General features: G+C 58.4%; 1 protein-coding gene across 2 annotated transcripts in view; it reads left to right on the top strand.

Moving 5' to 3' along the window:
* The first annotated feature begins 4,596 nt into the window (after positions 1-4,596).
* Positions 4,597-22,632, top strand: part of COL8A2 (collagen type VIII alpha 2 chain) — a 30,036-nt gene continuing 12,000 nt past the window's right edge. Inside the window, exon 1 of one of the 2 annotated variants that reach the window (XM_066564655.1) lies at positions 4,597-4,650. The gene's annotated coding sequence lies outside the window, so the exon portion shown is untranslated. Of the gene's footprint in view, positions 4,651-22,093; positions 22,134-22,632 lie in introns of those variants that run through there. The other variant, XM_066564656.1, reaches the window with a different exon arrangement.

Genomic DNA, 22,632 nt, shown 5'->3' with positions numbered 1-22,632 from the left:
CTTTCAGAGACAGCTGGGTGCTGTGGGGTCAGCCCAGCTCCACATTGGAGCAGCCCTCAGGACCCAAGGACTCCATTCATCCCCCAGCTCTGTAGGCAGATTTACTAGCTCATAGCCAGGGGTGTTTATGGTGGGCTGGAATGTGCGTCCCCAGCACGTGATGAATTTACAACGTGCCAACGAGTGGATTTATTCCAACCCCACTGTCAGTGAATTAATCACAGCAGCCACGGGAAGGTTGGAGGTGCAGGTGGGGAGAGATGCCCAGGGAGGGGGGTGTTGGGGGCACGTGGGGGCATCACAGGGATGGTCCTGCCTCTGGTTGTGTTGAGCTGTGATGAGCTTCGGGGCTGCTGCATCCCCTCCAGCGCTCCTGGGAAGTGCCAGCAGCCTCCAGGGCTGCCCTGGGGAGAGATTTAAACTTCAGCTTCCAATTCCACGTGCCATTTCCAAACAGAGGTCCAGGGGCCGCCAGCTACCACCTGGGCTGGTGCTCTGCAGACAAGGGAGCCCTGGAAACCGTAGGTGAGTGCAGTTTTTCCATGCATATGTATATAGAAGCAGAGTCAGCTGCCAAAGTAAATACAACCCTTCCCTTTCCAAAAATGTCCTCCAGGAATTGTAAAGGATCCTGGAGCAAGAATTCTGTCTCAGATCCTTTTTTTTTTTTTTTTTTTTTGCTTTCTGCTGGGGGAAGTGTGTAAACTTGCTCGGATTCAGCCCCAGCAAAGGCAACGTGAGAGTGTTTTTTTATGGTGTACACCAAAGGTGCTGGGAGCCGGAGCCACCATGTGTACCCGGGGCAGGGCTCACGCAGGAAAACAATCCCAGTAAAGAGCTTTACAGCCACCGAGGAATGTGGAACCTCCACCAGCCCCGGCCGAGCCTTGCAAAGCTAATTGCTTTGGGATTTGCTCTTTGGGGGGGTTGAGTCTCCATGGTTGCTGCCTCAAAGGGTCCCAGCTGCCCTTGCGGTTCATTAGGATGCTGAGCGGGGAACTGGAGATGCTTTTAGGAGGCTGCAGCGGTTGCGGGGTAAGGGAAGGAGCCCTGCGGTTCCCAGCTGCAGCCCTGCCTTCTCCCGTTACAGCCGGGGACCCTTCCTGCCCCGGCGGGGTCGGCGGTGGCAGCCGGAGGTGGCACTGATGTCCCCAGAGCGGCTGAGCCGGGCGCCGTCCCTATCCCCAGCGGGACAATTCCCTTCAATCTGACCCATCCCGGGCTGATTCCTCGGGAAGACACACAGGGATGTTTTCTGAGGCTGATGCATCCTCGTGTGTCCCCACTGAGGGCTGCAGTGGCTGATGGTGGCGTGGTGCTGCCCCCGCGGCCACCGCAGCCCGTCCAGGCCCCGTCTGCTCGCGTGTTTTCTTAACTGATCTTTTCTTGCTCATTTAAGTGACTTTGGAAAATGGGATTTTGGCTCTTAAATCGTTCAGGGGCTTTTGAAAATTTGACTCTAAATACTTTCCGAAGTGCATTTGTATGAAGTAATTCTCTCCAACCTCCCACAGTGGTAGTCAGATTGCATTTAATCCATCACTGAATGTTCCCGAAGGCTGGGATCTGGCACCATGCTCCACACGGAGCCGTGGCTCACCCTGCTCTGTGCTGACACTGCCACTCTCTGCCTGGTGTCCTCCTGCCCGGGCCACCTCTCACCTGCACGTCACTGCTGGCACAGCAGGGTGATGTCCCCAACACTTTGTCTGTCCTTGTCACTCCATGCCAGCACCCCGAGTGGGCACAGCAGCACAGCCCAGCTCTGCTCGGCACTGCCAGCCCAGCTCCTGGCCCCCTCCCACCCACCCCCATGGCACATTTTCCCACTGAGCACCAAGGGCTGGTTTTCTGAGCACAATTATCCATCTTTGTGGAAACGTGGAAACGATATTCCAGCGCACGGGGCTGATTCGATTATGTCCGTGACCCACCGAAATTGAGTTAAGGCATTTTTCAGCCCCAGATTGAATTATGTCTCCTCCCCCTCTCTTGTTCCTCCTGTGCAGAGCAGCTGCATGGCTGGGATGGGGATTTTGGGAGGCACCCTGATGTGCAGCAGTGCCCAGGGGTGCTGTGGCACTGGAGCTCTCAGTGGTTCAGTGTGGCCCTGGCAGGGCCAGCACAAGGCTGGGGACACCGTGGAGCCCTGGCACAGCAGTGGCTGCAGAGCTGCCAGGAGATACAGGCAGCAGAGCCACTAAATCCCACTCTAAGCCTGGCTTCCCTCTCCTGCTGGGAAGGAGAGACATCAGCAGTGGCTCAGCACAGTGCTGAGAGGCATCAGTTGTTTAGCTCAAATAAATAAATACATTTTAAGTTGGATGAGTTACTCAGAGTTATGGCACTGGGTGAGTTGTTCTCTTTCCTTGCTCAGCTTGGGATTGCTGCAGCATCAGGCTGTGAGATGTGAGGTCACACCTGGATATCTTTTGGGCTGGAATAGAGTTAATTTCATAGACTTTTCCCCAACAGCTGGTACAGAGCTGGGTTTTACCTTTAGTATAAGAATATTGAGGGTCAGGTGTTGCTTGGTAATGTTTATTCAAGTCCTACGTATTTTTCAGTTCCTTGTTCTCTTCAGTTCCTTGTTCTCTGCCAGTCAGCAGGTGCACCAGCACCCAAACCAGAGCATCAGGGGTCTGCAGTCAGAAGCAGCTGTAACTCCACAAGATATAAAAGAAAAGAAAGAACCCAGTGAGGGATTAGAAGACCCCAGAGCAAAAATTATCATTGCTGGGCAGCAGGAAGAAGGCTGTTCATGGCCAGCAGCAGCCAGAGTGGCACAGCACAGCCAAGGTGGCATGGCCAGGGTGCAGCCCAGGCTCCGTCCTGGAGAGGGGACAGGCCTGGGGAGGAAGGAGCCAGCACCGGAGCGATGACAGGCAGCAGGGGCCGGCACCGAGCGAGGCTGCAGCCCATGGTTTGCTCTGTGGGACAGAGGAATGTCTGTGCTGTCAAATGAGCCTCTGAGCAGAGGAAATGCTTTGCCAGTGAGAGCTCTGGTTAAACAAGGCTGGTTCATTTCTGCGGGAGCTGCCGTGCCAACGGAGGCCCCTGCGTGCTCTGCCCTGTGCCTGGGTGCTGCAGGTGGGACAAGGACGTGGGCAGGAGAGCCAGAACACTGTGGTCGAGGTGCTGAGGTGGTGGCACAGCAGCTGCTGCCAGCAGCCACCCCGCTGGGGCTGCGGTCCCCGAGCAGTCACCGTGTGCTCAGCCGGGCTCAGCCCGGGCCGGGAGCAGCCTTGGGGCTGCCCTGAGCTGCTTACCCTGCCGTGGGGACTGTGGTAAAGGATGGACCCCCAGCCCTGCCTGCTCAGGGCACGGAGGGGACCCCAGCCCCATCCAGGGCACAGCACATCAGCATTCCTGGGAGCAGGGTCCGGCCCCACGGCGGCTGCTCTCCGGGGGAAGGCATTGAGGGGGGATTAGCTGTCTGATGCCCCCCTTGCTCAGGCGCTTAATACAGAAAACAAACACCCTTGTGCACCCAGCGGCCTCCATCCCGACGGGCTTTCTCCCTGCCCGTTGCCTGAGCAACCCTAATCTGCCTCCCGGGGCACACCGGGGCCCTGCACCCCCGCACCCCGGAGCTGCGGCAGCGCCGGCGGTGTCCCTGCTGTGTCCCCGCGGTGTCCCTGCAGTGTCCCTGCAGTGTCCCGGCGCTGTCCCGGCTGTGCCTGGCACGCGGCTGCCAGCGGGATGCCCACGGCTCCTCCGCCCCAGGCATGGGCAGCACACGGTGCCCGGTACAGGCAGGTGCCAGCACCTCGTTCTCCTGGGGCTGGGACACCTCTGTCCTGGTGTGTGATTTAGAACTGTGCCAAGACACGAGGCAGCAGCAGCACCCGGCTGCACTGGCACCACATTTCCAAACTGTTGTGCCCAGGGCAAGGGGATTTTCAGGGTGGCAGAGCTGCCCCACCACAGAAGTGGGGATCATGTCCTGCTGAGGCCCTGTGTCCACAAAGGACATTGGGTGGGCATGGGGGCAACGCTGCTCCAGCCCTGGGCTGCCAAGAAGGGGAAAGAAGGTTGGAGCCCACTGCACCCCATCCCAGGGGCGGGCAGCACCCAGTCCTGGGGGCTCTGCACATGGAGGGGGCTCTTTTCCCACCCTGTGGCTGCTCGTGCTGGCATCAGCATCCCCGGGGCACAGGCATCCCTGCTCGGGGGAAGGCAGGCGGGTCTGGGGGCCGTGCCACGGGCCCCCTGTCCCGGGTGGGGTGGCGAGGAGGGGCCGCTGGGGCGGGGGCAGGGGCCGCGCTCTCGGGGTGCGGTGCGCGCAGTCTCCCTCCTGCCCGAGGAACGAGCAGCACGGCCGGGCTGGGACCGCCGAGGGGAGAGAGGAAAAAAAGAGGGAAAAGAGAGAAATCGCAGCACCCGCTCCGGCGCGGCCCCGCTCCGCACCCCCCGCACCTTTGGTCCCGCTCTGCATCCCCCGCACCCCTGATCCCGCTCCGCATCCCTCTCTCCGCATCCCCCGTCCCGCTTCGCATCCCCCCGCGCCCCCGGCCCCGCTCCGCCCTCCCGCCCGCCCCGCTCCGCCCCGCGGGGTGCCCGGCCCGGCCCGGCCCGGCCCGCCGCTCCCGCCAGCGGCCGCCCGTGCCCGCCGCTCCGCTCCGCTCCGCCGCGCCGACGGGAGCTGAGGTAAGGTCCGCGCCGCTCCGCCGGGATGGGCTCAGGGCTCCGCCGCTCCCGGGCCCGCTCCTGGTCCCGCTCGCCTGCGCATCCCGCGGGTTGCGCCGGGCTCGGGCAGGAGTTGATCCCGTGGGTTTCCCAGTCACGAGTCCCGCTGTTCTGGTGCCTTTTCCCCGAGGAACGCTCCAGCCATCCCTCTTCGGGCAGGTCTGAGCCCGCTTTCCTCTACTTTACCTTTTCTCATCCTTTCTCCCTCCTCTGACCCATCTCGGTCACGTCCCGTTCCCAGCGAATCCTCCCCAGAGCCTCTGCCGTCTCCCAGTGCCCAGCCCTTTCTTTCTGCTGTTAGGAAATGTTTGTGAGAACAAAAGTGTTTTTGGGGAAAGTGCCGTGGCCTTTGGGACAGCCACTGCTGGCACTCACTGCTCCAGCTCTGCCTGGAGTCTCTTCCCCTCCCGCAGCTCCAACATCTGCACCCGGGTACCAGCACCATTCCCGGGTACTGGCACTGTGGTGCCTTCCACAAAAACCTTGGGAAACACCAGGTGCTTATTTTTTTAAGAGTGTTGCTGTTAATTGGCTCCTGAGCTACCAGGTTCTCCAGCTTTGAACATTCCCAATAAGCCAGGAAAGATCCCCCCTGTACGGTAGCCCCAGGCCAGGCAATAACCTACCGGAGATATTTCTCATCTATGGGCAGCTTTGCTATAAGGAACATGTTTAATAAATCATAAGGCCGGTGAATTCCTGGGATTTTTATTGCTTCTGTAAAAATGCAGTTTTGATCCGTCTGCGAGGGATATTGGGAAACAAAGCGGCTCCTTTCAGAGCCGGATCCTACGAATTTAGGACACAGACCTGGCAGCAGGGCTGGTGGCTGGGAGCCCCCTGGGCAGGGGCAGTGCTGTGGTGGGGCTGTCCTGTCCCTGCTCTTTTAGGAACCAACGTAACCCAGGTGCCTGAAGCCCCATCTTGGCTTTCCTCACTCCTCTGGGGCTCTGGACACAACCGCGTGTGTGGAGCCGAGGCAGCGATGCCAGGGGAAACATCACAGCTGGAAACGCAGCGCGGCTGCACCAGGCTTCCAGTTACATTTTTCCTCCTTGCCCTGTTGCCCAAAGGGAAAAGAAGCAGCAAAACCCAAAGTGCTAAAAAATGGGAGAGGTTCTTGCAGGAAGACTCGCCTGGATTCCGTCAGCCCAGCTGACTCCATCTCCCAGCAGCGGGGCAGTGGATTGTCCCAGCTCCCAGACTGGGCAGAGGAATGGCAATAAAGCAATTTTCTTTGCCTGTTCCAATCTGAAGACTGGGGTTTAGAAGCAGGAGCAGAGCCAAAACGCAAACAGCACACAGAGATGTGAATCCAGCAGCTGTCAGGGGCTCATTGGGATTTTGGAAACCACAAGTGCTGTGGCCAGGGCAGTTGGTTGCGGGTTGAAATAGGTGGTGGAGGTTCTGCCCCACTGCACTGGGCCAAACTGAGAGGCCAGGCTGCCCTTGTCCAAGGAGGCAGCAGTTTGGTGATCGGGATTTGTCCCGTCTCCTGCCATGCCTTTGTTTTAGGCTGTGCAGAGCCCGGCCACAGAGGCGGGGAGGGAGCATTTCTTTGTACAGGGAAGCATTTAAATTCTTTGCAGTGATTCATATATTCCATTCATATGAAACACAGTCCTGCCGAGTGTGAATGGGGACTGAGGGGGGATTTTTTTAAGGCAATAAGCCCTAGAAGTGTCAAAAGTTATTCACACCTTGGTGAAATCAAGAATATTTCTGTCCGTCGCTCTTGGCAGGGGCTCAGCACAGCTCGCCTTGCGTTGGGTTTTTGGTTTCCCACTTGGATACGGAGCAGGGGGAGCACAGGGGAAGTGCTCCCATTCCTTGTGCCCAGTGCTGGAAGATTTCCTGCTGCCAGAGGGGCCTGGCATGGGCTGTGCCCAGGGGTTGTGGCTCAGATTCCTTGGGGTCACATGCCCAGAAAGCCCCAGGGCTGGTGAGCAGCCACCTCTTGGTGAGCCCGTGGCTGGGCTGTCCCTCAAGTGATGGTCACCAAGGCTGTGGCCATAGCTACAGACCAGCTGTCCCCATCGGGGCAGAGCCTGCCCTGCTTGCCCTCAGCACAGGGCACAGGAACAGCCCACAGAGGGGCCTTTTTGAGGGGTGCTGGGACCTTGGTGAGGGGCTCCTGGGGTCAGGCATGACCCTGGAGTCACTGTGCTGCTCTGGGGGGCTGCCAAGTCCCTGTTGAGGTGAGTTAGTGTGGGGGGAATCAAATGGAGTGGCTGGGGGCCAAGATGAGGGGGCATCACCCCGATGCCACAAGGTGCCCCAGGTGTGGGGGCAGCAACTGCGGGGAGCTCCTGCCTCTGCTGGCCGCTCCAGGATGCTTTGAACCACTGTAAATCCTCCTCGAAGGAACTGGGAAGACAGTTTTATGGCTGCTGGGGAGGCAGATTAGCAGGGTGTTGTTTTCAGAGCTGATCCATCATGGGATGCCGGCGCTGCGTGGTGCATCCAAGGCTCGGCTGCCGGCGGGCGGTGCAGCCTCTGCTGGGGAGGTGGAGGTGAAACCGCCCGGTTTTAATGCTCTGTCTGCTCCTGGGTCTGTGATGTGAGGGGCAAAACCTCCTCCACGGGCCCTGGGTGCCATGGCCAGGCTCCTCACACTCTGCTACAGCAGAGGATCAAGGGGATTTGGGCAGTGGCACCTGCAAAAGGCATTAACCCGGTGGGGAGGGCGTGGGGCCCGTCCCGTCTGTCCCCACACACCCCTCTGTCATTGTCTCCTATTTCATCTTGTCCACAGCCCAGGAAGGAGCAGAGTTTCCATTCCTCTGCACTGAAGAAAATATCTGTGACAATAAAATCGTATAGTTCAGAAGAGGGAGGCATAAAAAGACACCAAATTGAATTTGTCTTCCCTCAGTTTCTCAATCCCACGTTTTTCCTTCTGTGAGAGGGTGCAGGCCATCGACTCTGTTGGGCACGGGCTAGACTCCGAGCATCCCCAGTCCCCCACGCACTTTGTCACAGCTAATTAGAGAGAGTAATTAACTGACTTAACAAAGATGGGGTGGCATTGACACATGCCCATTCCCTCTTTTGCACACAGGGGTTCCCTGTGCAAAAGACACACTGGGGACATTTGGGGAGCAGGGCAGGGTGCTGCTGGAACCTGGCTGTGTCCTGCAGTAATCCAGTGGGATTGGGACCCTCAGGGTGGCTGTGAGGCAGGGGTGACACCCCACACCACTGTCCCCCCAGCTCTCCCCTCCTGCTCAGGGCTCAGCTGCTTCCCTGCGTTGGCGACTTGGACGCCGGCACAGACATAATAAACCGCTTTTCCTTTTCCCCCTGCCACCGGAGCCGCTCCTGAGTCACATCCCTGGCTGCCTGGCTCTTCCCCAGGGCTGTCTGCTCTGGCTGCATAACCCTGCACATCGGCTGCAGACTTCAAAGCAATGGGATCCATCCCGGCTGGGAAGGGCTGCGGGGATGGCAGCGCTCCGGGAAACATCTGCACGGGGCCGGGGGGGCAGGGCTGGCCTGGCTGGTGGGATGTGATTGTGATGCTCTGCTCCCCAAAAGCCTGGCTCACCCCTGGGCATTGCTTGGCCGCCCCAAAGAGATGCAGGAGCTGGACTCTTCCCCAAAGCCGCATCCTGCCCTGTTCTCCCGTGTTCTTGCAGGAGCATCCCAGGAGCAGGGACCCCACAGCTCCTGATGGCTGCGGCTCTCCTGCAGTGCTCCCAAGCTTGGCTGGGGGCTGCAGGTGGGAGATGGGTCCCAAAAAGGACCAAAGGTGGCAGTGTGAGGGTGTCTGCTGTCCCCTCAGCCCAGTGCTCCCATGGCCTCTGGCCCCAGTGTCAGCCGAGTTCACAGAGTGAAGCTCCAGCTCACAGGCAGCAACAGCAGCTAAAATCTGCAGAGCAGCCAGGTCTGGGCTCTGTGACCTTCCCTGGGGCCGAGCCCGTCCTGCTGGCCCATCTGGAGATGTTTGTCCTCAGAGGCTCTTCCAGGCTCCTCCATCCAGGACAGGGCTTGGCAGGGAGCAGTCAGGGAGGAGGACAACGACTTCAGTGTCCACCTGCTGTGGATGCAGTGGCCAATGCAATGCCTTGCCCAGCTTGACTGTTTTGCACCAAAAACCTGAGTCCTTATTTCTTTCAGCACTCCCAGCCCAAGTTCTGCCTTCCCCAGGCAGGCTGTGGCCCCAGAAACTGCCCCAAACCAGCAGATTTCTGCAGACCTGCTGCACACTGGAGCAGCCTGGCAATGCTGGACCCCTGGGACCTCGCAGTGCTCCTGTGCCTGCCCCACAGAGCTCTGGCTGTCGCTGAGAGCCTCTTTATTGTTCTGGTGGAGGGTTTTGTTTCACTGCTGCCTTCCAAGTTCCCAGGGATCTAAATTCTAAAGCAGGGTCTTGTTAAGAGCCCTGTCCAGATGGGCGAGATGATATTGCCATATCAGATGAGAACTATCCCTGTCTTTATCCACAGACAATGCAGCAGTGGGAGCAAACAAGGATAGAGCCTTTCTTCCAAGGCACATTAGCCAAATAAGAGCCTTCACTTTGTTTTGTGCCGAAACCTAAGGCCTTGAGGCCAGACCACCTCAGGGAACTGCCCCCATCCCTGCAGCCACATGAGGATTTGCACTTTTCCCCATTTTCCTGGCAGGGCAGGGCAGCAGGTCCTGCCCATCTCGTTGCTGGGGTGTTCCCTGTGCTGTCAGAGTGGTGTCCATGCCCCCAGGGCTGGGAAGGTCTCAGCAGTGCTGCAGGGATTGGGCAGCACTCAGGCCTCTCCTGTCCTTGGATACCACAGGAGGTGGAAGATGCTTTGGTTGTGCCCCATCATTTGTGGGATGGTTGAACCCTCTCAGAGAAGTCAGGGCATCTGAGGCTGCTCCATGCACTCACTTGTGGTGATGCACAAACCCTGTGGCCAATTCACCTGCTTTCAGATTTCATTACAAGACCCAGAATTCAGCCCAGGTTTGTTTTAAGAAGTTACTGGAGGCTGAGAGAGCCTGGGACTGATTTATGGCTTCCCATCAAAATCATGTGGTTTCACCACGAAACTTGGAAGCTCTGGCTGCATTTTTCCTTTGGAGATTTTGGCTTTGCTCCAGGGCTGGGAGTGTGAATCCAGGGTGTGCATCAGGGCTGGAGCATTCGGGTGCTGTGACTGAAATGGAGGAGATATGGATCACCAAGGAGAATATTTAATGTCAGGACAACACAGCCATGTTCTCAGGGAAGCACTGATAAGGCAGTGGGAGGCTTGGCACGGCACAGAGTGCAGCAGGTCCTTTGCTCTCACTGTAGCTTTCATTTCAACACTCAACACTTATCACCCTCACATCCTGCTCCGTGTCAGCAGCCAGAGCAGCATCTCCTGAGCTGCTGTGCCCAGGCAGGCTGGGAAGTTCTGCTGCCCTCCCTGAAGCCCTGCTCTGGACTCACAGGGTGAGCTGCCAGTGCCCACCGGGGTTAAATATGTGGGCTTTTGCCAGAGAAGCATATTTCCACCCTGAAACATGCATTGTCAATGACTGCAGAAAGGTATTTCTCACTGCTGCCTGTACTGTGAGCCAGCGGACAAGAACAAGACGACTTTTATTGCTATTTCTTCATATTTCCTGATATTGCCAGTCTGGCACTCACAACCCCCAGGCAGATCCTGACCTGGGCCTGGGTTTGGATTACAGTGGCGATACCTTTGTCTTTGCTTTGCCTTTAATTTCAGATTCTTTGCGCTCTGTAGGGCTGAGCTGATAACCCTGGAGGGCAGAGCCCACAGCCCCAGGGTGGCCAGCTTGGGTCAAGGGCAGACCCCAAACCAGGCACACAGAATCATTAAGGTTGGAAAAGCCCTTCAAGATCATCAAGTGCACCCTTCAACCAAATACCCCATGCCCACTAAACCTTGCTGTGAACACTTCCAAGGATTCTGACTCCATCACATCCCTGGAGAGCCTGTTCCCCAGTTGCACCCCAGCCAACCCCCTGCCCCTCACAGCTGCTCAAAGACCCCAAAGCCCAGTGATTGCCATGGGCCCACAGACCCCTGCGGGTCACATTGTGGGGGTCTCAGCCTCTGGCTCATGGCAGTGCAGGAACAGAGGAAAAGAGCTTTGTGTTACATAAATAACAAGGTCAAACCCTGCGAGCTGCTCCTGCTGCGCGCGTCCTGCCGAGCATCCCCCGGCGCGGGGGCCAGCAGGACAGCGGAGTCGCTGCAGGGCTTGGGTGCCTTTATGGTTTCAATTTAATGGCTTTTTAAAGTCGAGATGAAAGGGAGAGCCGGGCAGGGCCGCAGCAGTTCCCCTGTCTGCATCCGAAGGAAGCTGGTGGGGCCGTGCCGAGCACCAGTGGCTCCGTGCCCGCTTCCCAATCCTCCAATTGCTCCTTCCCACCGCCGGCACAGACATGTCCACACCATGAGCAGACTCTGTCCCTGCCAACTCTGTGCTGTGCTGGCAAGTGCCAGCTCATGTGGCAGCGTGAGGTGACCCCTCAAGGCCTGGTGTGGGACACTCAGGTGTCCGGCACTGCCCCGACAGCCTGGCACAGTTGGTGCTGATGGTTTGTTCCATCACACCTCCCATAGCCACTCATTAAAGACCACACGTGATGTGGTCATTGCCAAGCATCAGCTACGGGCCAGGACAAGACCCCAGCACTCCACGAGCAGCCATAAATTGAGCTGTACGAGGAGTCTGTAATTATTTTATGCCAAGCCTGGTATTTTCCTCCCCCCAGGGAAGCACTGGAGCGAACAAGAGCAGGCCTGTGCCAAACCATGCCCGGGTAGTGCTTTTATGAAATCTTGGGTTCGTCAGAATTAATTTCATTTAAAACATTCTTCTCGTTTTTCATAAAGCACAGCAAATCCGCGGTACTTAGGGCAGGAATGCAGCCAGAGCGCTGCCGGGCAGGCGGGAATTACCCGCGGCAGATGGGCCGTGACGGTGGCGGCAGGGTCGCCCACGGCCCGGCCTCCTGGGGGCATCCAGCTGGGAAGAGATGCTGGAGTGACCGTCTGGAAACAGCCAGGCATGGAGCTGCAGCAGTGCCATCCCGTCCTGAGCTCCCAGGGGACGTGGGAGTCCAGGTGTTTTGTCCCCAAAGCTCTGTGAAGGTTGTGGTCATTCCCATTCCCATCCCAGTGCTGTCCCTACAGACCATCTGCTTGAGTCCCCTGGCTGGTCCAGGGGTGGAACCTGGTCCTAAATCTGACCAAACTGCTCAGATTGTCAATAATTCAAGTGATTTTTGGGGCTGGGGATACCTGACTGTGGCTGGGGGCTGAAGCAGTGTGGGGACAATGGTTGGGAGCTGGTGGTCCTGCCCTGCATGAGAAGGTGTGAAGATCAGAGCTGTGGGAGAAACAAACCTCTGTCCACTACTGCTGGGACATGGCAGGGGCACCTTGCCAAAGGCAGGACCTCTGCAGGGCTGCTGCTGGAGGGCTCTTGGCTTGGGAGGCAGGTTAGTCCCTGGTGTCCAATCCCAACAGGAGAAATAGCTCAAAAATCCCATTATTCTGGAGACCTGACCCACTGGGAAGGGGTGTAACTCCCCTCCCTTCAACCTTCCCCCTCTTGCAGCCTCCCAGGACAGGACCCAGGCGAGCATCTCAGCTACTGTGTCCTCTGAGGATGCAAACAGGAGCTTGTGACCTTGGGTGACCCCGGGGCAATGAGAGGAGACACAGGACATCCCTGTGGGAGCTGGAAACCAGGAGCCAGTGGGTCCCTCCAGCTGATCCTGCTGCAGGCTGGGGTCATGCCTGCCATGCTGGGAGCCTTGTTTGCTCCTCCTGCCAGGTCAGTGGGCTCCAGCCTGCCAGGAAGCTGGCAGGGGTGAGTAGGGGGATTAGAGAGTTTAGCAGGTGTCAATCCTCATCTTTTATCCTGCTGCAGGAAACTCACGGCTTCATCTTCCCTGTTCCTGCAGGAGCCCTGCCCTCTCCCTCCATGAGAGAGAGAAGGTAACTGGGATGGACTGGGAGATGGAGCAGCACTGGGGTCTGCACCATGGCCAGAGACCCTCTGAGCTCAGTTTTGGCTGGATGGCATTCCAGAGGAGTGGCCAGCAGCTCCAGCACTGCCTGGCACAGCCAGGTGCCCAACTGGTGGCATTTGCCAGCTGCAGGGTCGGGTTGATCCCCAGTTTTTGTGGAGTGTGAGAGCCCAGGGCTGGGTGTGCTGTTTATTTTGGTTAAATTGAGTTTTCTCTGGGAGATTGAGGGGCGCAGGGGGCCTCCAGACAAGGGGCTTTTGTGAGCTGAGCTGCAAGCCGATCCCCTTTTGTGGTTTTGCTTTTTTGGATGATACAATTTGTTATTCCAAGAACTACCCAGCAAATGGACCCCATTAGCTGAGTCCCCAGAGCAGCTGGAGCTGGAGCTGGCGCTTGCAGTGCCTTTGTCTGCATCCACCTTGGGCCCACTGGGAGCACTGGGGCACTGCTTTGCCCCTGGATGGTGCTTGGGGGAGATGAGGGGGCAGAAGCTGCTGTCTCTCCTTGCTGGCTGTGCTGACAGAGCATCTTATGGGATTAGCCTGGGCTGGGACCAGCAGAAAGCACTGGGTTTGTTGAATTCCCCGTCACACGCGTGTCCCTGGCACACACTGACAATAACCCAGTTGTTGCCACACTGCTGGGGGCTGCAGCCAGTGCTGGGGCAGTCCATCCAGGGGCAGCCCTTTTGGCCACTTGCACAGGGCTGGACCTCACCCTGATGCTTGTGAGAATTCACATCCCTCTCTGCCTTTGGCCACAAGCAGCATCCCCTGCACCGGGGGCAGCATTTGGGATCCCCTGCACAGCCAGCACACCGAGGGCAGCTGTGTGGATGCCCTGGCAGCCTGTGCTGCTGGAGCCCGGCTCCGGGGCCGTGCTGCCGGGGCACGGCCACCTCCGGCCACCGGGGCCGGGCGCTGCAGCATCCGGAGCATCCTTGGCCCTCCCGGCGCTGCCTCCCGCAGGGATGCTGCTGGCTGTGTTTGTCTTGGCTCCGATGGGCTTTTTCCTGCATGTGAGAGGCTGGAGCTGCGCAGGAGCCAGTGGGTTCATAAATAAAAGCGTCGGACACCTCTCTGGGTGGTGCTGAAAGCTCCTGAATTATCCCCACCGCCCTGACACAGAGCATGTGGCTGCTGCGTTCGGGACACACCCGGGGCTCTCCCGGCTTCCCGACCCCGTCCTGGCCGCTCCTGCGCAACGATCCCTGTGTCCCCTCCCAGCCCCACTGCACCCACCCCTCCTGCAGTGCTGGGACACCCGGCCCTGGCCAGCTGGGATGTACCCCTGCTCCCACCAACCTCCTAAAAGGACATGTTCCCCAGACCTGGCTGGGCTCTGCTCCCTCGCCGGCCCCATAGCGAGGAGGAGCAGACACAGCCGTGCCTGGAGATGAGTTTGGCTCAGGGGCTGGGTGCGGGAGCATCCCTGGGGCATGCACAGAGGGGTCATTGGCTGCCACCAAGTTGCCCCTTGGCCATCTCGAGTTGCTGAAGAACCAGGAGGAGAGTGAACCTCACCACTTCGTGCTGGCACCGCGGCGCTGGGCTGGTGCGGGCAGCAGTGGCCCGAGGCCGTGGGACACCGGCCTGGCACGGAATTTCCTTTCCATTGGCTCATCAGGGCCATGGTCCGGCCCTGGCAGAGCCCAGCGGGGGCCGTGGGAAGGGGCAGCCCTGACTTCCCAACAAAAGGAGCCCGGCAGTGGGCAGGAGACAGCGCCGGGAGCCAAGAGCAGGGGCAGGACCCGCGCAGGGCTCCCCGAGCCGCCGCCTCCGCTCTCCGCTCACCGGGGATGGAGGCGGCCGCAGCCCCCGGTGCCCCCCTTTGGGGCAAAGGCCGGCACAGATGGGGGTTCCTGGCACCCAGCCCCGACCACAGCCCCTGGTGTGCCCCCTTTGGGGCAAAGGCCAGCGCAGATGGGGGTTCCTGGCACCCAGCCCCGACCACAGCCCTCCTCCCACCACGCCCCCGCCATTCCACCCAGGGCCTGACATTTCAGCGTGCCGAGCCTTCTGAAAACAGCATTTTAATGCTCTTGCTGTAAAAGCGGTGGAAAATGTCCGTGGGCTTGTGCAGGGAGGCTCCCGGGAGCTGCCGCGGGCGTGCCGGGCGCTGGCTGAGCCCGGCCAGGGCAGCTGGGCTGGGGGGGATCCTGTGGAGCCCCAGGGCTCTCTGAGACACCCCTGCAGTCACAGCCAGCTCTGCTCATCCCCGGTTTCTGCAGCAGGGCTGAGGCTGGCGCTGCCTGTCCCATCCCAGGTGGGTTCTGCAGCCACTCGAGGCACGGAGGGGGCTGTCACCTCACCCTCCCCTGGCATTGTCTCCTGCCATCCTTGCCTCCAGAGCTTTTCCTGTGCTCTTCCCACACCAACCCCAGGCTGAAGGGTTCCTTAGGCTTCTTTTCTCTTTTGTTTTTTGGGGGTTTTTTATGATTGTCTGCTAGAAAAACGGGCTGAATACAATAATTTAATTTTCTTTTCCATATTTAATTGCTCAGAAATGCCAGGGCAGTATGGCACCTGCAGCAGATGCCCAGTGCCTGCCCAAACTGGGGCTGCCACATGCCTGCCACTTCCTAGAAGGCAGCAACATGCCCCAGGTTGGGTCTGATCCCTGCATCAGGTCTGATACCCAGTTTTGGATCTTTTCCCAGCTCTGGGTCTGTCCCCAGGATCTGGGCCTGCAACTAACATGGGGAGATGATTGGGGTCCTTGGGGTGCAGTAACTGTGCCAGCCCCCTCCTGAGCACCTTGGCAGCCTCCTGGCACCTGTGCCCAAACAAGGGGGTGCCCCCTTGACAAGGCAGGGGGTCCTGGCAGGAGGAGACCCTGTGGGCAGTGGGTCCCGAGTGGGGACTGAGGGAGGTTCCCACATGACACAGCCTGGGGGAGAACTCGCAGGGAGCCGAGTGCTTTTCCTGCTCCAAGCCCAAACAAAAGGTTTTGTAATAAGCGTCTCCCTGTCCCCGGGTTCAGGGTCCGGCTTTGTGCCCCGGTGCCTCCGAATGGGAACATTTGAATGGAGCAGATGGGAGCACAGGGGTGCAAAATCAGGGACTGACCCTGAGGGACTGGACTCCATCCCATTCTCAGTCCCCTGGGACACTGCAGGGACACAGAGACAGCCACTGGTTGTGTGTCCATCCAGGGCCAGCGTCTCTAACAGAAACAAATGAGTCCTACTAAGAAAATATTCCAGATATTCTGCACTGCTTTCCACTGATGCTGGAGCTCCAAGGCCCCAGTTTTGCTTGGCAAAGGGTCAATGTTAACAGCGACGCCCAGGGCAGATGCTCTGGAGCTGTGAAGGTCACTGGCTCCTCTGGGCCTTTCTTAGCCAGCTCCCAGCACTGTCCCAGCTTCTCCTTCCTCCATCCTGCATCCAGAGGTGGTTTTTCCTCTGGGAGGATCTGGGACACATGAAATCCATACCACTTCCCTCTGGGCTGCCCTGTCCAGGGCTGGTTGCTCTGCAGGTGCTGTGTGCCCTGGGCAGGGCAGAGCTGTCTGATGGTGTCACATTGGGAGGAGAAGAGCAGAGGGAGATGAACACAATTTTGGGTGTGGGGGTCCAGGTAAGGGGGGTGGTCTGGAACCCTTTGGAGCAAATTCAATGGGAAACTTGATTGAACTGGAAATTTGGAGCCTGGAAAGGAGAGTGTGGCTTTGGGTTGTGGCACATTGGCACTAAGTGAAAGAGGGTTAATGACAAGGATGGTGAATGTGGGGACACTGAGTGGCACCTCATGGTCCCCAGGACATGTCACCCAGCTGTCCAGGAGTGGTGCTGTCCTGTGGGACTCTGCTGCCTCTGCACAGGCTCCTGTGGCATGGGGGTTTGGTGTAATCCTCAGGAAAGCAGGGCCACTGGAATTCCCTGTGAGACTGTCAATTCCGAGACAAAGGAAATGTGGAAACTTTAAAAAAAAATAATTAAAAAAAAAAGTAGAAATTTCAAATTGAAAAATCAAAGCAGCTGATTCAGCAATGGTGAAACATCTTGTGACAGTGTCAGGCAAATTATTTCCAAACAAAATTCTGGGAAAAAATCAGCTTGATTTTGCACAACCCACAGCTGTCCCAATGGAAAGGCACATGGGGTTTGTCCATTGGGATGGGGGCATGGAGCCCCATGGTGCTGTGGGACTCCAGGAGCACAGCCTGGCAGAGAGGATACCCCCAAAAATGGGGATTACAGGGCACAGGGGAAATCTGAAATCCAGCCAGGAGCACGAGGCTGTGCCAGACAGGAGCGTGGGATACAGGAGTGTCTTGTCAGAGTTTCCACTGAACACCTCGGGCTGGCTGGGGTCTCACATCAGCTCACAGAAATTAAATTAAATTAAATAACATAAATATTGCCTGAAACGTGCACTCCATCCCCTTCCCTGGGTGTGGAAATGGGGAAGCAGCTGCACATGGCTGCCGTGCCAGGAGTGCTCCTTTATGGTGCATGGCCTTGGGGGCAGCAGGGGATGGGGATAGGATGGGAATAGGGGTGGGAATGGGGATGGAGATGGGAATGGGGATGGGGATGGGATGGGGATGGGGATAGGGATGGGGATGGGGATGGGATGGGATAAGGATGGGGATGGGGATGGGATGGGGAAGGGATGGGTATAGAAATGGTGAAGAGAGGGGCATGGTGAAGGGATGGCGAGGGGATGGGGAAGCCGATGGTGGCGCGGGGCCGCGATTTACCGAGGGGAAGGAAGGCAGGACCGAGGCACCGCCCCGGCAGGTAACCCCATCCCCCAGCGCCGCCCGCCAGGGAGGGACGCAGCCGAGGCTCCCGCTCCTGAAATTTATTTTAATGTAAACCTAGCTGTAAGGCAGCTTTTTCTCATTTTTAAACTATTTCATATCAATCCTTGGCCTGACATTTGTTTTCTTTGAGTGCGGTGGGGAGCGCGGTCGGCATTGCTGAGGATATCTCCTCTGGAATCTTGGCAGAGGCGGCTCCCTATCTTTGAAGAAATGGCAAATGCAAAACAGAAGGCCGATATTAGAGAAGCATAAACAATATTTTTTTTCCCCTGTTAACCCCAGGAGAGGCGCAGGGGCCGGCTCGGTGACACGGCGGTGGGGGGACAGGGGGGGACATCGACCATCCTCGGCCACAGGGCACCTGCCTGGGCTGACCCCAGGCTGGGACACCCCAGCATCGCTTCGGGCAGGTCCTGTCACCTGCGGCCACGCCGCTGTCCCCAAGGACCGACCCAGTGGGACAGGGAGCGGTGGCAGCCCCGGAATGGCCACACCGGGAGGGTTTGCAGTGCTTGGGGACGGGCAGGTGGAGCCAGGGGTGCCCCAACCAGGGTCTTGCCCTGTTGGGGCTCAGTAGCCGAGCTCTGGAGTCTCCCGCAAGGAGATGCAGCTCCGAGGTGAAGCGGGTGCCGCCGGGTGATTTGTCACAGGGGTTTTGTGGAGGATAACCGCGGGGAGGACGTGCGGGAGCACTGATGGGCGGGCAGGCACAGGCAGCAGGGCTGGCAGCAGCCAGGCTCACCTGGGGGTGGCTAAAATGCTGGTAGAGGAGAGGAAATGGAGATCAAAGGACCCAGCAAAACCAAGGAGACAGAATTCCAAACTCTGACGTTAAAATAAAATTACTCTTAGGCTAAACACTGTGAGGCAGGTTCCTGTCTGAGCAGCTGGGCAGGGATGGGGGATGTTCCTGGTGTTTCAGACAGGAGGAGATGTTTTCACAGCAATTCACACATCTGCTGTCCTACCTGGGCAGGTGCTGAGGGAGGAGTGGAGAGCTCAGCTGGGAAAACCACAGGGTGGGGACACCGTGGTGGGGATGCTGTGCCAGGGACTGACCAGTAGCCCCAGCTGTCCGGGGGCACTGGGAGCTGCTGGCTCCATGCTGTCCCACTGCTCTGGAGCTCAGATTTACCATGGTGCAAGGCCAGCACCTCTTTTCCTTGGGAGAACAGGTGCTGCTGCTGAGGCTCCTCGTTGCATCCAGAGCCACTGAGGGCTCCCCAGGTGCTGTTATGGGCTCCCACTGCATTCCCTGAGCAGGGTCCCCTTCCATGGGATAGGTGTGGCTGGAACAGCCACAGCGCTGCTGCCCCACATGTCCAAGCCTGCAGCCCCCCAAGGGAGCTGCCCTGAGCACCCTGCCCCAAAGGGCTCATTACAATGAATCCAGTGACCCCAGCACGAGGCTGGAAGTTTAAATGTCTGTGGTTGATGGCCACTTGCCTGCAAATTCCCTGGGATGGGAATTGCTCCCTGCGGGTCCCTCCAGGCTTAGCAGATTTCTTTGCAAAACACCCCTTGCCTTAGGAAATGTTATTTCTGCACAGGAGCAAGGTGGGTTTGACCTGCAGACCTCGGGAAAACTCCAACTGCTTCCCACTGCTCCCACCAGGACCTACCTGTCCCTGGAGCAGGGCTGGCCCAGCCAGCACAGGGTCCTTGGAGAGCGATGCCCAAAGCTCCAGCAGCTCCCTGGGGCTCTCAGCCCCTGTCCTTCATGTGGTGTCTGGGCAAATGCTCCACATCCCACACCAGGAGCCAGGCACAAGTGTCTGTGCTTGGTCATGGCATGGCCTGGGCTCACAGAGCAGTTTGGACCCTGCACAGCCCCCTGGAAAGGGGTTCCAGCCAGGGGGATGGAACCCTCCAACACCCTCAGCACCCTCATCCCTCCTGCAGCCCAGCTCTGGCACTTGGCTCCTGCTCTGCTCCTCCAGCCCTCTGGGACAGCGTCACAGCTGCCCCTGGGCAGGCCACCATCCCACTGGGAAGAGGAGGAGGAGGAGGAGGAGAGGGGAAGAAGAAAGGAGGAAAAAAACGAATCCCCACAAAAATGTCTTCATAACAGGAAACGTCTCATAAAATACCTGTGGTTTGGCATGTGTGATTCGACTGGTCAAACTATGCACCTGGCAGGGAACCCTGCTATTAATGCTGCAGCTCTGGTATTTCAGTGGAGGGGAGGCTGGCGGGGGGGTGGGACCGGGGATTTGGGGTGCAGAAACTCCACTGGGGCCAGAGCAAGGGGGGACACGTCCCTTGGGTCTCACCCACCTCTATGGGTGACTTCCCAGCTGTAATCAGTGAGGGAACTGCAGCACCCCAGTGTGACCGTGTTCACAGGGGTCTGAGGATGAGGGAAGAGACGAGGATCTGACTCCATGTTTCAGAAGGCTTGATTTATTATTTTATGATATATATTATATTAAAACTATACTAAAAGAATAGAAGAAAGGATTTCAACAGAAGGCTGGCTAAGAATAGAATAGGAAAGAATGATAACAAAGGTTTGTGGCTCGGACTCTCTGTCTGAGCCAGCTGGGCTGTGATTGGCCATTAATTAGAAACATCCACATGAGACCAATCCCAGATGCACCTGTTGCATTCCACAGCAGCAGATAACCATTGGTTACATTTTGTTCCTGAGGCCTCTCAGCTTCTCAGGAGGAACAATCCTAAAGAAAAGATTTTTCATAAAAGATGTCTGCGACGCCCCAGGGATGCCGTGAGCCAGGCTGAGCCTTGCCCCAGGCAGGACCTGGTGTTGCTGCAGCTCCGAGCCAGGGGCTTCCACCCAGACCCGGGGGTGCCCGCCTGGCTCTCGGGTGCCCGCCCATCCGCAGGGATGCCCTCAGCCCCACGCACACCCGCCGGGGCTGCTGCAGAGGAGTTTTGACAGCTGGAGGTGAGGGATTAAGCCCTGAGCCGTGACCTGCGGCTGCGCTCCCGGCACACACGCCCGGGGTCACTAATCCGCTCGAGCTGAGCCCTGACCCGGCGGCCGCGGGATCAAGCGGTGCCACCACCCCTGGTGCTGGCATCACTGCAGGACCCGGGCAGAGTGAGCCGTGGGCAGGGGCACCACGGCCATGCTGTACACACCATGCCATGCCATGCTCTGCTAAGCTGTGCCGTGCCATACCATGCCATACCATGCTGTACCATGCCGTGCCATACCATGCCATACCATGCTGTACCATGCCATGCCATGCCATACCGTGCCGTACCATGCCGTACCATGCTGTACCATGCTGTACACACCACGCCATGCCATACCGTGCTGTACCATGCCATGCCATGCCATGCCATGGCGTCCCATGCTATACCACACCATGCCATGCCATGCCATGCCATGCCTATCCCGCTCCGTCCAGGGCCAGGCTTGGGCACTGTGTGCAGGAGCAGGTCCCTGCAGATGGGGTGGGGTGTTTTTTCTTCATCAAGGAAAATGTTTTCTTGTTCCCTGGGCTGCTGGCGGGCGAGGCTCCGGCTCGGGCTCCGGGTCCGGCAGCGCGTACAGCAGCCTTGGATGGGATCAGGTGTCATGCAGTCAAGGACAGGCTGGTGCCAAGTCTCCCCCACGCTCCGGCGCTGCTCAGCCGAGCTGCTCCCTGATGCCTTTGGCTTTCGCAGCCCAGCCTGCGGAAACAACGTGCTGTTCTCCCTCTTCATAGCTCACTTTTCGTTTTTGACTGGGTTTATTATTATTTTTAAAGCATGTGTAGTGCAAAGCAAATCATCGACCTCCCGCTGGAGCCGGGCCAGCCCCGTGTTGGGCTTGGAAATCCTCCCTGCTTTATTTTTTATTGTAAATGACCGGAGGATGGAGCGGCTCGATGGGACACGGCGGCGGCCAAGCCGTGCTCCAGCCCACCCACACGCGCCGGCTGCTCCCGGTGCTTCCCTTTCCCTGCATCCCCCCAGCCCTGGACGAGGGCAAGGAGCTTCCCACGGCTCCCCCCCAGCCTGGGGACAGCTTCTGCCACAGCTTCCAGAGGTGGTGGCTGTGCCTTGTGATCCCAGAGCACAGAATGGGGACAGTTTGGGCATGAGGAAGAGGATGCAGACAGCAATAGGCATGGGGATGGGATGGGGCCTCACCTGGGCATGCAGCTGAAGTGCATCAAATTCCCCATCCTGCCTCATCCCTGAGCCCCTCTGTGGGGCTGGCGTGGCCCTGGAATGGATGTGGGGCTGGAGCTGGGGGGAGTGCCAGAGAGCACATGCTGTGCCCCAAACTGACCACGCTTTGACTGCCGGCTATAAACAAGTTCCCCGTTGTGCCGACCTTCAGTCACAATGGCAGATCCCCCGTGGATCACATATATTGACTTAAAAAATAATTAGCCTCAAAGGGAGCAGGCGCGGGGCCGGCCAGGCCCTTCATTAATATTTAAGTAACAGGGGCCATAAATCAGCTGCAGCTCAGCCAACAGCCCTGGCCGTGTCTGTGGGGAAGCGGGGCCATGGTGTTCACAGGAACATTGCCCAGTGCACAGGCATGGGAGTGCTGACATGGGCTCTGTGGGGAGAGTGGGACAGTGTGGGGGCCAGCAGCCCCCTTCCACTGGGAATGGCCAGGAGCACTCCAGGAACACGCTGGGAGCTCACCGGGCTGCCCAGCACAAGCCACGAGCAGTTGCGGAGCGACGGAGGCAGCACGGGCTGGTTGTTTTCCTGCAAGAACAAGGTGACATTTCTTGTCTTTTCTCATGGTTTAAGTGTGAGATTTTTTCCCCGTTCCCAGCGCTTTCATGGCGTGCCAAAGGTTTTTAACACGTCTGCTCGCCGCCTGCCAGGGGAGCCGACACTCGCACCGTCAGCGTGGCGGCCGCGGCTCTGAAGTCGTGCCAGGGGTCTCGGTGCTGGGTCGGGGCCCTGCTCCCCCCAGAGCTGAGCAGTGTGGAGGATTGCTGGGCCCCATCCTGCTCCAGCATCCCCAGAGAACAGCAGGGACCCCTCAAGTGCTGCCCCTGTATGAACCCTCCTGGCTCAGCAGCTCCTGCTGGGCTTGGCTTTGCGTCAAGGGATGGTTTTGGTTGTACTGGAGTGTGCTGGGGGGCTGGAGCTGCCTCTGGAGGACAGCAGCCTGGCTGGACAGTGCCCAGTATGGTGGCTGCAGTGCCCAGGCAGAGTGGAGTGAGCCGGGAGCACAGGACCCCCAAAGCATCTCCCCTGGTCCAAGTGGG

This window comes from Molothrus aeneus, chromosome 23 (genome assembly GCF_037042795.1).
Source record: "Molothrus aeneus isolate 106 chromosome 23, BPBGC_Maene_1.0, whole genome shotgun sequence".
In the NCBI taxonomy this organism is placed as follows: domain Eukaryota; kingdom Metazoa; phylum Chordata; class Aves; order Passeriformes; family Icteridae; genus Molothrus; species Molothrus aeneus.
Note: the sequence above shows the minus strand (reverse complement) of the source record. Positions and strands in the feature narration are given on the sequence as shown.